A 15,549-nucleotide genomic window follows, 5' to 3' on the forward strand; every position below is an offset into this window, starting at 1 on the left:
TTGGCACAGAATTCCTGGGTCAGCTTGACCAAATTAGGAGATTCAGTTCAGTGCCAGAGTTCTGTTAGAAGCTTTTAACAATAAAAATCCACTTGGGTGAGGTTTAATGAAACACACTATCCTGCTGAATCACTGAACATTTCTAATTTTAAGAAAGTGCTTAGTAAATGTGATGCTTTTCAATCTTTTTCGTCTTTGAAAACTTGACACTGCAATGCAGGAAAATTTTCAAAGCAGTGTGGAAAGTTGTAGACCACATTTTCCTTTAAACTGGAATGGTGGCACTTTCAATCTCTATAGCTGGGGTGTTTGTGTGTAGGCAGCTGGTGAACTGCAGAACACCTTCAGGAAGTATGTACGCATTTCAGTTTTGAATTGTAACTCGAAGGTGCCAGATGCTGTATCTAGGCCATGAAGAAAATCGCAGTCATCAGTATTAAATGATCGGCTGTGTCACACTTGTACACAGGGTTTGGAAAGATCCATAAAGGTGGTACTTGTTCTTTGGGGAAGTAACAGGGAGTTCAGAGTACATAGAACAAGTACCTTTTTTTTGATCAGGAAGGATGAACTGTTTTTAAGTTTAAAGAAAGCGGGTACATCAGAAATAAGACTTAATGAATAATCAAAAAATGTAATCCTTGTGTAGTGAAAGATGCAGCTTCACTGAGTTTTAGATGATTTCTCGTGGCTGTTACTTTCTGCATCTTCCCTGTCCCTGGTTGACCTTGGGCTAATTGCACGTCAGCAAAATGTTACAGTTGACACTTTGACTCTTCAAATGGCAAAGGCAGCTTTTTCTGAATTAAGAACTGTGCAGATGAGACACAAACATGTAAGGAGGTGCTGATGGAAAATTAATGCTTATGCTGTACAGCAGTGAAAATTAAGCTGTTTTGTTTTGCTACATTTTGCTCAACTCTTAAAAATTTGAGAATTTGACAGACATTGGGTCTGTTTATAATTTCATAACTACAAAAAGAAAAAATAGGGAAAGGAGGAAGAATAGCAAGAAAATAAAGGTCCCTTATGTTAGAAAAAATACATCAGACATTTAAGAGTTTGATTTCTAGTGGAATGGGGAAAGTTTTTTTTTTTTAATGATGTTTGGTGTTTTTTTTTTAATGTAGTCGTAGAAGGGAAAAATAAGATTACTTAAATGCTGGAGGACACTCAAGCAAAAGCAGAAAGGGAAAACATGGTTTGAAATTAAACCAGTTTTACGATCCTAAGGTATACATGATTATACTAAGTCTCAACACCCACCATTTTAATTAAATTTCTACTGAAAATATACAGAAATGTATATAACTCTGAGGAGATAATACAACTGAAAAACAAGTGGCCATTCTGTATTCTGTAACCATAAGTTGTCATCAAACAAGAAAGGGGAAAAAAAACTCTGAAATATGAAGGAGTATATGTCTCTGCTCAATAAATTGTTTTTGATGTGGCTGCCTTATTGGATCTGTATTTTCACCTAAGCCATTGTATCTAGAATATTACTGTGCAGCTGAAATTGTTATCCAACTTTACATGACAATTTAGACCCCTACATTAATCAGTATTAAATGAGATACTAGATTTCTACATTTGAAACAAGGCATATAAAGATCTAGGAGACTATCTGTAAACAAGTTAAGTGGCAAGAAGTCTGTCATCCTCCTAATTTGTGGATTATCATCATTCTTTCATGTTTAGGAAAACTGGAGCAACACTTCTATTGCTGGTTAAATTTATACCTAATAGTTAGGAGAAGCATTAGAAGGGTCAGTGTAATTTTTGTAAGGGCAAGAATTTCCTACTGTTGTTCACCATAATAAAGAGGTTTTTTTGCTTTATTCAGAAACTTTGAATTTACTGTAAAGCTATTATTTATCTAGATTACCTTCTATAATGTCTAATCATGGATTTACATTAAAATGAAATAATTATGATTTTCCTATTGAAAATGGACAGGATGAGAAATAAACTGTTTTGATATATTATTTCTTTTGTGATGAACCATATTATTAGCCACAAACTAGTTCATATGCAACAAATAGAGACTTTCAAGTGTTTGACTATTACAGCAAAATATTTTCTTGGAAGCACCTTAGAGATACTGACCGCAAACAAGTTGTGGTGCAGAATTACTTAACTGACACTGTACATTTCTGATCAGTTGACACTAAAAAATTGGTATCACTTTTTCCATTCACATTTGGAAAAAAAAAAGTATTTTAGTAATTGCTAAGATATGGGTAAAGTTAGTAAAATTTGAATTCCTGTTCAAACAAGAAATTGAGTCCGTGTGCCCATTGTGTTTAATTATGTTACTGTAACTTGAATTCAGTAATAAGACTCGTAGGAATTTTTTTATGGCTTTTTTGATTTTTTCAGTCAGAAACAAGTTTCAAGACTTGGGGCCTATTTAAAAAAAAAAGTATTGAAAGATTTTAGCTTCTAAGTTATCTGATACAAGTCTGATTCTAATAATTAACTCAAAGCAATAAAACATCAGGTGATAATGCAGAGATTAGAAGTAGTGGTCTTGTCAAAATACTCAGTCCTTTCCTAAAATCAGTAAGAGTTATGTTACTTTAGTTTCTCACAAAATAAAGCTTATAGAAGAACTTTTTTTTGCCAGTTCTGGGACTAAGTGTGCCAGTTGTTCTAAGCTCTGTTTAGGAGAATCAGAATAAAATGTAATGATCTAGTTTCTTCAAACCAAAACCCTCCTAATTTCTGATAATATTCTATAAGAGGTCAGATCTTTTCCACTCTTACAATAACATAAAGTGATTTATAACCATTAAGAAATTAAGAAACTGATGTAAATATATCACATCTAGGATAGCTGAGATTGACAAAAATTCTCAAAACTCTTTGCTCCTTTTTTAATCTGTTTACTGTCATTTTAGAGACAGCTGCCCATTAGGCCTAGGAGGGAGGAGTCCCTCCACTGTGGCGACAGGAGGCGGCTTTGGGATGTCCCAGGATGAAGCTGGAAGAACGTTCCATCGCAGTTGAATGTGGGAGAGGAGGTGTGGGAGTGCTCTGCAGTGATTGCAACATCAATGTTATTCTGTGGAAAACAAGCCAGGAAAGAAAGAAAAAAAACAGTAAAAGGAAAAAAGTGTGACCCTCTATTTTGGGAAGGTGGGTGTAGAAGAAGAGAGCTTGTACAACACAAGAGAAACTGATTCTTCTAGGAACAGATGTGAGAAAGAAAGAGGTTGCAAAATTCTTTGCATGTGTAAGCAAGCCTCAAGTATCACTATATATTTTTTTCCCCTGAAGATTTTTATCAACAATCCAGTTAACTGAGTGTACTATATTTTTTTGTTCCCTCTAAGATACATCTCTAGTAAATCTTGTAATTTTAAAAATTTTATTTCTTTGAGGGCAAGAGAGAAATCAAACTGCCATCTGCATTTTTACAGTTAAGTACCATTTGTGTATCAGTGCCAACTTTTCACTTGCAGGATAACTACTGGGACACTTGATGAGTTTGTGGAGTCACATCATATTATACAACTTCATAAATGTATCATATTCTATTCATAAACAAGCTTGGTTTCTTTTTCCCCATTGGTCCTATTTGGAATACTTGTTACTCCAATCATTAGAAACCCACTGTGCAGAGACATTATTTTTCTTTGTAAGTTATCGTTGCTAGCAAACATGACATTTGTGATGACAGGGTTCACACTCCCTTCCAAAGCTGGTAGGGGTCTATAAACAAGTCTATAGACATAGCCATCTTCTATGATGTGAATGAAAGTCTACAGCCTCAACATCTGCAGCTCTTTAGAAAATGAATGTAGAAGACAGAATCTCATTGCCCTTTTTTGTCATGGAGGCAATCAGCTAACATAAGCAGTTTGCCTGGCATCAAGCTGCTACTGAGAAGTCTGCTTCTTCACATCAGTGACAATAGGTACTAGATGTTTAGGTGAGATGGAAGATTGCAAATGAAGATACAGAGCATGGGTAGAGTAGAAGAGAAAGGGCATGTTTCCAAAGAGCTTACATAAAGATAGATTTGGTTGTGCCTCCTTTGGCAGTTGGTTCTGTTAAGTGGTCACTGCAAGTCAGAAAGCTATCAACAATTATTCCAAGATAGTGTATGTGGATAATATTAATAGGAATTCATTACAGGAGACAATTAGCTGTCTGGTATTACAGATGACATTAGGACTACAAAAAAACATATAAAACTAATTTTGAAATGTTGAGTTGTAAGCACAATTATGGCAACAGTTGAATATAGATGTAAAAGTATCCCAAAGGTGAGTGAAAAAAATGAAATTGTATTTCCAAGCAGATGTCATCCACAGTGATGAAACTGCAAGACTTTCAGGGGGATCACTGCTGCACAGATTTTAAGTAACTGATGTTGGAACACTTTCTTTGGTTCTGTCAAGCCACTGTCTGATTCACACTTGCCTGATCACGGGAGTGTCAAACTTCTTTTTGAAGTGCTGGATCTTTTAAGTGAAAACAATGATATGCTCCTTGTCTGATGAAGGCTTCAGCTAATAGGAGTCTTAATGACCTGGTTCACCCTTTCATGGTGGGATGGTGCTTTAGGTCTACAGATCTTAAAATACAAAGAAGTAATACATTAAAAGCAGCCTGCAGTGTAAATACTGAATTGCTACAAGATTCAATGACTGATTCAAGTTATCACTAATAACAATAGCCTTGTTTTATATGAACAAACATGGAAGATGCTGACTGTCCCCTTTTATTTCAGGAAGCAATTAGACAATCACCCATTTGATATTACATATCTCTTTACAACAATGCATTTGTCATATCTAGCAGATCGTCTGATACTTTTTATATTATTGTTGGACCAGAAATGAAGGACTCAGTTATCTATTTTTTCAGAACTGGGGTTTTCTCTTAATAGAACTATTTTCACCAGATAAAAACAAGACAGTAAGAAGATTTAAACTCAAATCCCATTTAAGGATTCTTTTCACTGGTCTTCATGCACTTGCTTTCCAGTTCCTAGTAAGGTCTCACAAAGTATTTGATCACCATAGCATCTCCTTTGCAATATCCCCTTAAATAGATTAGTTGCAAACAACTGCAGCCAGACCTTTACTGTCTTTAACTACCTAATTTTACAGTGTTCTGAACTGATTATGAGACATTATGAATATTCCTTACAACTGCTAATTTATGTTTATCTCTGTTTAATGTAACATTTTCTCTCAACTTCTCAGCAGCTTTATCATGTTTTCCGTCAACAGGAGACACTTCCTTCTCCAAATAACTTTAATGTGGTCCTGAAAGGCTTGTGGGATCAATTATTTGAATCTCCAGTGCCCTACATCTGAGTTGTCATGGGATTTTCATCAACTAGAACTAGGAAAATGCAAGCTATGATGGGCTGTAGCTATTTAGTACTCCATAAACCTAAGATCCCCACCCCAAATTCTTGGCAACAATATTTACAGACTTGTGTCAAATAATACAGCAATATTTTGATATATATCAACTGCCACATATGGTGTATATATATGATATATTATATGTAATGATCAATCAATATTTTTACTTATGCACTGGTCAAAGGAAAACAAGACCAAAAACTTCAAGTCCTCATTTTATTAAAAAAATCCAAGCATTTCAGAGCTATGTCTTTATTTGCTGGACAGAATGAAGGATCAAATAATTTGGAGGCTGTGCAAAAAAGTACTGACATGTATTAGTGTTTATTACAAGCAACCTAGGATTTAGCTCAGCCTCTAAAGCTTCCTAAAAAAGCACATCTGTTTTGGATATGTACAATTACAGGCTCAGCCCATATTCTACATATCATACCTCAGGAAAAAGACTGAGATCTGACTTTTAGAAGTAAATGACAAGGGTGACCTTTTTGTTTTTAAGCGCATTCTGAGCACACATCCCTTTACTCTAGGTTGCTGGTTGTGAATCACAAAGGCTATGACTATACCAGCAAATTAAACAGTACCAGAGCTCAGGGCTAGGCGCTTGAACCCAGCTGTCTATGCTATTAAATCGTCCCTATACTCCCTACTTTTGGCCCAGGCCAAGCAGCATTCTCCCAAGCAGTCCTTTGCATGGTTCACGGATTAGCACAGCCCCAGTCGGCAATTTAGATGCAGCCTGTTTTGGTGGTTAAAAGAGTTTAATAATATGGACGTGGCCAGAGCATGGCAATTTGCCTCAGAAATAAAGTGGGCTCTGGTACTGTTCAGTTTACTAGTACTGATACAATTCAAAATTGAGGAACACAGCAACAAGTACTCCTTACCTTCTGCACACTGGAATTCAAAATTTTATTGTCTATAAATATTCCATTAGCTGCACTCCTGTGGAGAGTCCTATAATATTAGGTACACTCAACAGTGAATGAACTGAGAGGCATTTAGGTTTGTGCCACACATGCTGTTCTACTACAAGATGAACAAGAATCCAAGGATGCTGGTAACCAAAAGATTTAAATTGAAATTCAGGGTTGGGAATTTACATGGACAATATATTTCAGAGTTATACTTATTTTTTAATCTGATAAAATATTGCATGTAGTGAGAGTGGTGGACCATAAATCAAAAAGCCAGTTTCAGTTGAAGTGTTTGCTTATTTTACTTATGTTAATTATTTAGTTTAGATTAAAAGACCCAAAGGCAGGCATGTGATTTAGGACTTCTAATTTGGACTGTTTTCTATAGGACTCAAAAAGGATTTCAAAAGAAAAGGAATTTTGTTGGAATCAGCAGAGAGCTGAGGGACTGCCATGGTTTTAGAATTTCTTGGGAAGTGCTTTTTTGAAAAATGGGATTAGGTAGGTGATTACCTCTTCCTGATTATTTTTTAGAATGTTTACTACTTTGAAAATAATTTTTACATAATAACTATGATGAAGAAAAGAAATGGTCTTATGATCTTCACATTTCTTTACAGGGGATAGAAACTCCTGTGTTTCAGATAATTGTTTTGTGCCTTTCACGGTTTCTGATCTACCTATAACTTCTCTGTAATGTTTCTGGGGAATAAAATAAGGTCTGAGTCTGGCCTAAGAACTTACTTTTAAGACTGCCTTGCAAAGCTGGCAAGAAGTAGCAATGTGAATATGCAATACTTAGAACATGGACAAATGCATTTTTTGTCATTCTTCTAATGAATGAAAAGGCCAAAGGGTTACTGTTATCAAGAATCTGAGAAAAGGGAATGTTCTGCTGGGTCTTAAGAAACTACTGTAATGTTTAACTTTAAGTAACCAGAAACATCAATATTATAACTTCGGTGGAACCTCTGTGATCTTAAGTTACTCATTATGAATGTTGGCATAAAAAAAAAAACCCTCTTCCTTAACTCAGATATTTAGTTGAAGGATGGAAAGCTGGTGTAACTAACTCTTTCAGTATACTAGGGGACTGTTCCCCCTCCTTTTTTTTTCTCTTTAAATTTTTAAATGGCTTTATGTCTTGTTCTGAAATTTGCTATAGCACAGGTGACTTGCCCCAATTTCTGTTGATTCATCTGCTACTTCTTCACTTCATTCCTTATTCATGACTTAAAAACAGCAAAACCAAAACTCAAAAACTGCCAACTGGCAGGCTCTGCAAGAAATATTTTTGGTAGTTTATTAGGCAACTCTCTCTTCTGTTTGTACAAAACAAATTTTCCAGAATTCTCTTAAGTTTAACTATCTGTTGAAATTTAAGATTTAATCTGAGTCCCAAAGATTAAGTTTTGGTGAATGTGTGACCAACAGGATGCCTATGATGCTTTTTTTAAGTCAGTATATTATTTTCTATAGGTTACCCAGATTTCTTATGGGTAATTCCTCTTGCAGCTGAATAGAACAGCTCCTCTTGTTCTTCCCAATCCTTAACAAACTTTATGAATTGTATTAGATCATATAGGATTATTTCTTACATCTGCCATTTTTATTTCTCAGCTTGCAGGAATTTGGTGTTTTACTTTATCGCTCAGATGTGGAAGAAAGAAAACTGTGAAAATCTCAGCTTTCATCTCTAATAAATGTCTAACAGATAAAGCATCACGAAACTGTTTCTTAAGACCTAATATACCTAACATATAAATAAAAGACCTGAGTATTTTTAGGCAAGGATTTTGGAGGACCCAACTCCTCAAATGTTGACAGGTGGGTTTGGCAATACTTGTACGTTAATTAGGTGATTCAAACTTAAGGTAGTTGTATTTAGGTGGAAGGTTAAATGAATCCTATACAGTCGTTTGTCTTTTAAAGCACTTCCAAACTTACTTACATACAGAAAACTTACATATGGACTAAAATAATTTGTGACCAGAATAACAAACTCCAAAATTAGAACCATATAAAAATAAATGTCTGGGTATTTCTTGAAAAGCTCAATTTAGTCTTTGTAAGACATCTTGTTTTTTTATATTAGTTGATTGAGTTTAAACATTATTTAGGGCTTTACCTATATGGGCCTACTGAGAGGCAATTAGTAGTAGCAAAACTTGATGCTAGAAGATCAAGTTCAGTTCCTTCTTTCTTATTTGAATTTGAAGTCTGAGCTTCAATAAAAAATGCACGCGCACACACGCAATCTAGTAGTATGCTAACGCTCCAAATCTTGTTGAATGAACTCCTGTCAGTGATAAACTGACCCAAAGCTGGGTGAGAATATGCATAACAGTATAACTATAAAATAATTCATGGATGCTCAAGTTGAAAACATACTTAGTTTTCCAACAGTAAAGGTATCTGGGTGTCTAAGACTTCTGACTGTGCCCAAAGCTGCCTGTTCTAACTAACCCAGGATCCACAAATCCCCTGCTTGTCTTGCAAGCTGCAGGCATTAAGCATTTGCAGAGCACACTTACCAGCCTAGGCCCAAAGAAAATGGCAGTTGTGCCTTTTCTCCACCAACTTGGTAGTTTTATTCCAGTCAGGTGTGTGTGCAGAAGGTCCAAATTCAGCTCAAATTCTTCCATGGGAAAGAGGAAAACAGTATTTTGCACCTCCTAAGAGAGTGGTCTAGCCACCTGAGTAGATATCCTTGAAAGAGAGTTCTTCTTAGCCTCCACTAAGCTGCTCCATTCTGCATGGAAAAACTCAAGATTAATTGGGCTAGAGTGAGCACAATCTTTTAACATTGTGGTGAGTCCTCACCTGGGAAAAGAGAAGTACACATGCAAGTCTCCATTTTAAATCAGTATTAGGTTAAAAACAAGGAAGCAAACAAAACACCTAACAGCATCACGTAGTACAAGGGTCATCTGTGGTCTAATCACACTTACTGTCTCCTGTGCTCTAAAATCTGTAAAATCAAGAGATTGATTCAATGATTTTAAATCAGCAGCTACCTTACACATCTTATATCTCAATTAGTAAACCATGCCTACTTGGCATACCAAAACTTTGCTGCAGTAGGTCTAGGCAAACTCAAAAAGAAAAAAAAAATCCTTTCAAGGCACCAAGTGTATGCTATAGAGGAATACAAAACATTAAGAAATCTGGATCAACAGCTCAGAATTTTCTCAAAAGACTCAACAATAAATGGAGATCAGCATCTCAGTGATGTGTATTTCTTGGATGATTGACAAATCACATACACTACACAATGTAGGCACTGTCAGCCAAATGGTTCAATGCTAACCACTAAAATCTTTAAGTGCAAATTTTGGTACTACTTGCACTACATCATTACTATTTTGGGGAAAGCAGATATTTCTGCTATGGAGAAATAGAAATTCACAGCTCTGAATGAGATGTTAAATGACATCAGAAGGAAACATTCAGGAAAAACTGATCGTTGTCTTAAAGCTAGCAACACAGCAATGCTGTATTGGATCACACTAATGATCCATCTAATCCTGTATTTGTACTATCACTGGATATTCTTATCTGTATAAATGTCAACTCTTCTGAAGTCTGCTAAAATCTTTGCCTGAATGATTTTGGAAGCAAAAGTAGAGACAGGATGACTATATTTTGTGATAGGAGAAAAATCATCATTTTTAATTTGGAATCTTTCACCTATTTTTGTTTTTGAACTATATTCTGGAGTTTTCAGAAGATCCTGCTTCATCTTCTCCTTAACAGGTGTTTTGTATTCTGTATTTTTGATATTACCTCCTTCAAATAATTTATTCCATTTGCTTGATCTTAGAATGATTATAATAATTAGAATATTTTTTCCTTCCATCTTAACTATTTTCCTCATCTATCGCTGAACTCTAATTCTTTGGCAATAAGGTGAAAAACTCAACACAGTATGCCAAAACAAGGTGCATCACTGGTTTGTGTCATTGGTTTCGTATTAGAGTTCTAGAAAAAAAATCCTGTGTTTTTAATGTTAGGATATATTATAAATAGGTCTTTGTAAAAGATTTACTACTGCCTATTGAGTCTAGTTTTTTTCTTGTATTGATTTAGGACCCCAGGAGCATGACCGACTATTTCTTTCAGTAGAGAATTTTGAATATAACATCAAATTTTACTTAGCATTGTTTTGCTCATATGTTGTCCAGGTAGGTCTCTCCGATACTTCTGAATCTAAATTGCATAATGGGTGTCTGTAAGCACTAAAATTTTTTCCTTCCACCTTTCTTGTAATTACATATTAACAAGTATATCACACTGTACACATTATGACAGAATCTCTCAAGTTATTATATTGATGTAAATCTATAATAGTCCATTGTATTAGCTTCAGAGAAATTCCAAATCTATACCAAAGCAACTGATAATGAGTCCCATTCTGAAGAGTTTGGCAAACAACTCCTCATCTGTATTTTTAAAAGCTGCATTTCTAATAGGCCACTACTGTTATTTTAAAAACCACATACCAAACCCCAGATCACAAATGGCCCTCAAACTTAGTTAAACAGAAATCTAGCTTTTCATTTTAAAAATGTAAGGATAAATAATTAGTCACTGAAAGACACTATTAAAATGTGTCTATTAATAAACTTTGCAATTTATGTTATCAATTCAAACAAAATTTGTCACTTCAATTTAAAATGCAATATTGGGATTCTTCTGCTCAACAAGTCTCATCAGCATATTTTAATTAAAAAGAATATATCTTTGCTAGCAGGTATAGTAAGAGCAAATGTTTTCAAAAGTTTTCTAGAAGAAATGACCTAAAAAAATAACTGTCAATCTCTAAAGCAACATAGTAAACATTTTTTTTCTACTCAATATTCATTATGGAGTGGATCTCCTCTAAAATGCACCTTATATATAAATTTTTTGAAAGCAACACTTAAAAAACCATAATCCCTAGAATTTTCAAATAACCTTAGAAGCCTCAAATGGATGTGAAACTGAACGTGGCAAATTTCCAAGATTCTCTGTAAAGAACAGTGCAATACTGAACAATTAAGTACAGCAGTTAAATCTTTTTCTTAAATTTCTTTGGACAATTAGGGAATGTATTCAGCATACAAAGTTGTACTGTCAAACTGATCCAGTAAATTCAATTGAAGATCTTTTACAAAACACTGGAGCACAAATTACATGACTTAAAAAAAAAAAACCTTAAACAGCAGAATTCCTTTATTCAGTAGGAATTACATAGCTCTAATTCTTAATTTCTCTTGATAATGGAAGTTTTTCATATTCACTCAAAGATGTAATAGTGAAACCAGAAGAATGTCATTGTAGGTGCAATTCCCATTTATTTTGGTAACAGCAGACTAAAGGGGTGTTTGGGGTTATTTGATGAATTTTATCTAGACTCATTAGCTATTCAAACTATAATTGACATATAGATCCAATTTCAGCAGCTTGATTGTAGATTCAAGGTTTGTTATTTATTTTTACACAAAAATGAATTATGTTTTTATAAGTGACTTAATTTTGCTTTACTCTTCTACCCACACATGATGTGAATATTTAGAAACTTGTCTGTTAGGGGTTAAGCTATTTGTATGCTTTTACAAAATGTTTATTTGTCAATATTAATGGTAGTCTGGGTAATACGAATTTTTTTCACCAACAGTGAAAGATGAAATGGTGTGTTTCAGTTTGAGTGGGAAGACATCTGAATTCTGTGGTAATGGGTGTATTGATAAAGGAAATAAAAGTAAAGGATTAAAGCAAACAGTTCGCTATTTAATATCTGATATGGGTAGAATACACATTGGCTAAGCATTTGGTAGAAACTCTATAGTTGAAAGTTCATCCAAGTTACCAATGCAGAAGGAATGGATTCTTGGCACAAAGTGTAAACAAGTGAGTATTTATGAGCATTTTGATGTGAAGCTAGTTAATTATATTGTAATTATTAATTATAATTATATTGTAAATTATTGTTTAAAACTGTGGAAGGAATTTACTTATGTTGTATTTTGGCACATTTGGTCCTTCTTGCAGATATTTAATATAAACAATAACAAAAAAGTTGGCTGGTTTCATAAGTAAAATCACTCTCTTCTCACTCCTGAAAAATTAATGGTTAGTTTCACGAATGAGAACCAACAGCCAGAAAAAGGCAAGCAACTGGTGATGATACTTCTGATTCGAGAAGAAGGGAAAAAAAAAAAAAAAGTTTAGTCAATGTTTTTTGTTGCTCCCAAACAACCCCTCCCCCAAATATAGTGCTTCAAATATTTAAGAAAAAGGTGTATGAAGCTAAATTGTTCAACTTGTCACTTAATTTACAAACCCTAAAGGTCAGATTTAACAAAAAACAGAAAGCATTTTCATACCAGGAAGTGCAGCCATTAATTTTCAAGTAATGTACTTTTTGGTTGCAAGAAATGAAACTACACTGATAATTGATATAAAGTAGACAGTAGGCAGACAAATATTAATAATGATAAAAAAACTGTATCAAGATTAAAAAAAAAAAATCAAGAAGAAATCAAAGATACTATGTTCCTATTTCCCCAAAGTGACCAGTAATTCAAGAGAGTTCTCTAACATACCTGCATTTGGATACTTAGAGTGCTGAGCACCTTTGGGGTAAGCAGAAAAGAGAAAGAAAAAAAAAAAGAAAACAGGACAAGGCGCCAAGTAGGGCAAAAAAAGACTCTTGGGCTTAGTCCATACCTGATTGTAAATTTTACGTGTCAACTTTATTGACAGCAAAATCTATTAAACTTTATTCTTACTTTCATGCAAAATTATTTTTAGTGAACATTTGTGAAAATTCACATTTGAAAGCCACAAAATAAAACAGGACACTTAACATCTGCAAAAAGAATAGGTAAATCAAGAAACTATCAGATGTTAAAACAAACAAATGATCAGATTAAAATAATCTACGAAATTTTCTTTTTACTCTAACAATTAAATCTGAAGAAAGGAAAATAATTTCATTACTTTTTTAATGCAGAACTTTCATAGTAGAAATATCTCAAAAAGCATGAAATCTCAGTAATAAAGCAAAACTGATGTACTTTTACTTAAGAATAATGTAAGGTGGCAAGAATACACAAAATAAAAGGAATCACTTGAAAGCACAGCATTTAAGATTGTAACAATTCAGAGATAAGAATATTTTTCTACTCTTGCGTACGTAACAAAAACATCCTCCATGGAACGACAACAGGAAAAAAACTGTTAGAATATGTCTGAAAAATTAATGGAATATTTATTACCACTGCAGGAATTCTTAAAACTCATTTTAACATGCATCACCAAGCAAAAATAATTCCGCATCTCCTCTTGTGGCCAGTGTGACTTACATGTTAAGCCACAGCCAACCAAAAACAAACAAAAAACAAATCATCACATTTCATCTGTAAAAAGAACTACAAAATGCAACAGCTAAGTGGAGCGTATGTTTGTAAAAGCTGTTTATTAAATATTATTTGTATTACTGCAGTGGTCAGGCCCAAGTTAGGGATTGGATTCCATTTTACTAGGTGCTGTACAAAAATTAAATAAAAGACATCTTTATTTTACTATGAAAATACCAAGAACATTTTGATCCTGTGGGCTGTATTTTAAGCTGCATCAGGAAAAGTTATGAGTTGCCAAAAGAACAGGAAAGTTCAAAATATTCGAGGTAGTTTTCCTCTACTTTCAGACTCTTTCACTGTTAAAATTTCTCTATTCCTTGGTTATAGGTTTAGTGATATCATAAGTATACATTGTTATATACAAACATCAAGGGAAATTAAAATGTTAATCACATTATTCATGTAGTCCTTTGTTGTGAGAGCCACCTATGAGAGTTATTACAATACATATTTTATATCACTAAGAAAAGACTTGAGTCATTTTATTTTTAAATCTTTATTAGATGGTAAATATGATTTCATTGCCATCTCAATTATTTGAAGAGTTGATTTAAAATAAAGCCAAAACACAGAATGGTTATTGGCATAAAAAGAAGGAAAACGGAGACACCCATACATTTTGAAATATATTAAATGAGGGTAATTACAGATAAACTGATCAAATCTTGTATGCGCAATTTTAATACTACAACCCCCCCCCCCATACTAAGCAATGCATTTACCCTGATGATTATAGCCCACGTTAGGTTATGATTTTAATGATTTTTAGGACATTTGATAATTGTATGTCAAAATGCCTTGAAACGAGGCATCTGCTATATGAATCAATTTTTTATCACTTTTTATAACATGACTTTATGGAAGTCTGTGACATTTTAGCTTCCTTTCTTTCACGGTTACAGTCGGGCAATACAGCAGAAGGGAAGCTGCAGTGAGCGTTCTCCCCATGCAAAGCACAAAGCTCACGCAGGAGGCTCATAAACCAGGCTCGTGGGCCTTGGAAACACACGTAAAAATCCCAAACTCAGTCCCGTCCCGTCCCGTCCCGTCCCGTCCCCCACCGGCTGCACAAAAATACGGTTTCAATTGAATTTGGTTAAAAGTTATATAGTGGAGAGCTTCAGGTTCTTTGCTCGCAAAATATTTCTGTCTAGTTTCTATACCTTTTCAAACGTACTTTTGGCTCTGCATGACAGGCTACATTAGTTAATAACTGTGTGCATTAAGAAATGACAGCTTTCCCTGTTTACATCGATCACTGCTAAATTCATTCTCATTGTCTACAAATACATTCATTCTCACAAGGCCCCAAGCCGACCTGAAAAAGCACAGCTGCATTGCAAACCATAAAGACAACTAATTACGCGCCTCTAAGCCCCTTCCTCGTTAGATAGATTTTTTTTTAAATGTAATAATCAGAAGAAATTGGCTTTATTTTCTTTTCCTTTTTCGACTGTAAGCAGCCAACATGCAGTTACGACGCGAATCGGAGCGTTTATTCGGCACCGTTAGGTGAGCGCAGCATTCAAGCATTTAAGAGCTTTAATCGCTAATCGGGCTTCGTACAACATCGCAGCCTTTCAAGAACCTTCGGTGGGTTATTGATCCGCTAGTGAATTACCTCCAGGGCGGCCATAAGTTGCAAGCATCGCCATCCCTCGCCCGTCCTCGCGCTGGCAGCGCTCCTGGCCTCGCCACGGCTCCCAGCAGCAGGAAGATTCGCCAGTCCCGTGTGTCTGGTTCAGCTAGCAGCCGGAATAATTAACAAAATCAGTATTAAGCCTTCTTTTTTTTAAGTTACAAGGCCGAGAGCACTTTGCCAGCCCGCCACCCTCAGCC

The 15,549-nt window shown here is 34.8% G+C and overlaps 1 long non-coding RNA gene across 1 annotated transcript; it reads left to right on the forward strand.

Moving 5' to 3' along the window:
* Positions 1-3,085: 3,085 nt before the first annotated feature.
* On the forward strand, positions 3,086-12,220 carry LOC106489735 (uncharacterized). The gene is made up of 5 exons (XR_001293456.2): positions 3,086-3,141; positions 6,693-6,805; positions 7,925-8,131; positions 10,394-10,488; positions 11,964-12,220. It is a non-coding gene; the product is annotated as an uncharacterized lncRNA (long non-coding RNA).
* Positions 12,221-15,549: the final 3,329 nt, after the last annotated feature.

This window comes from Apteryx mantelli, chromosome 3 (assembly GCF_036417845.1).
Source record: "Apteryx mantelli isolate bAptMan1 chromosome 3, bAptMan1.hap1, whole genome shotgun sequence".
NCBI classification, from domain to species: Eukaryota; Metazoa; Chordata; class Aves; order Apterygiformes; family Apterygidae; genus Apteryx; species Apteryx mantelli.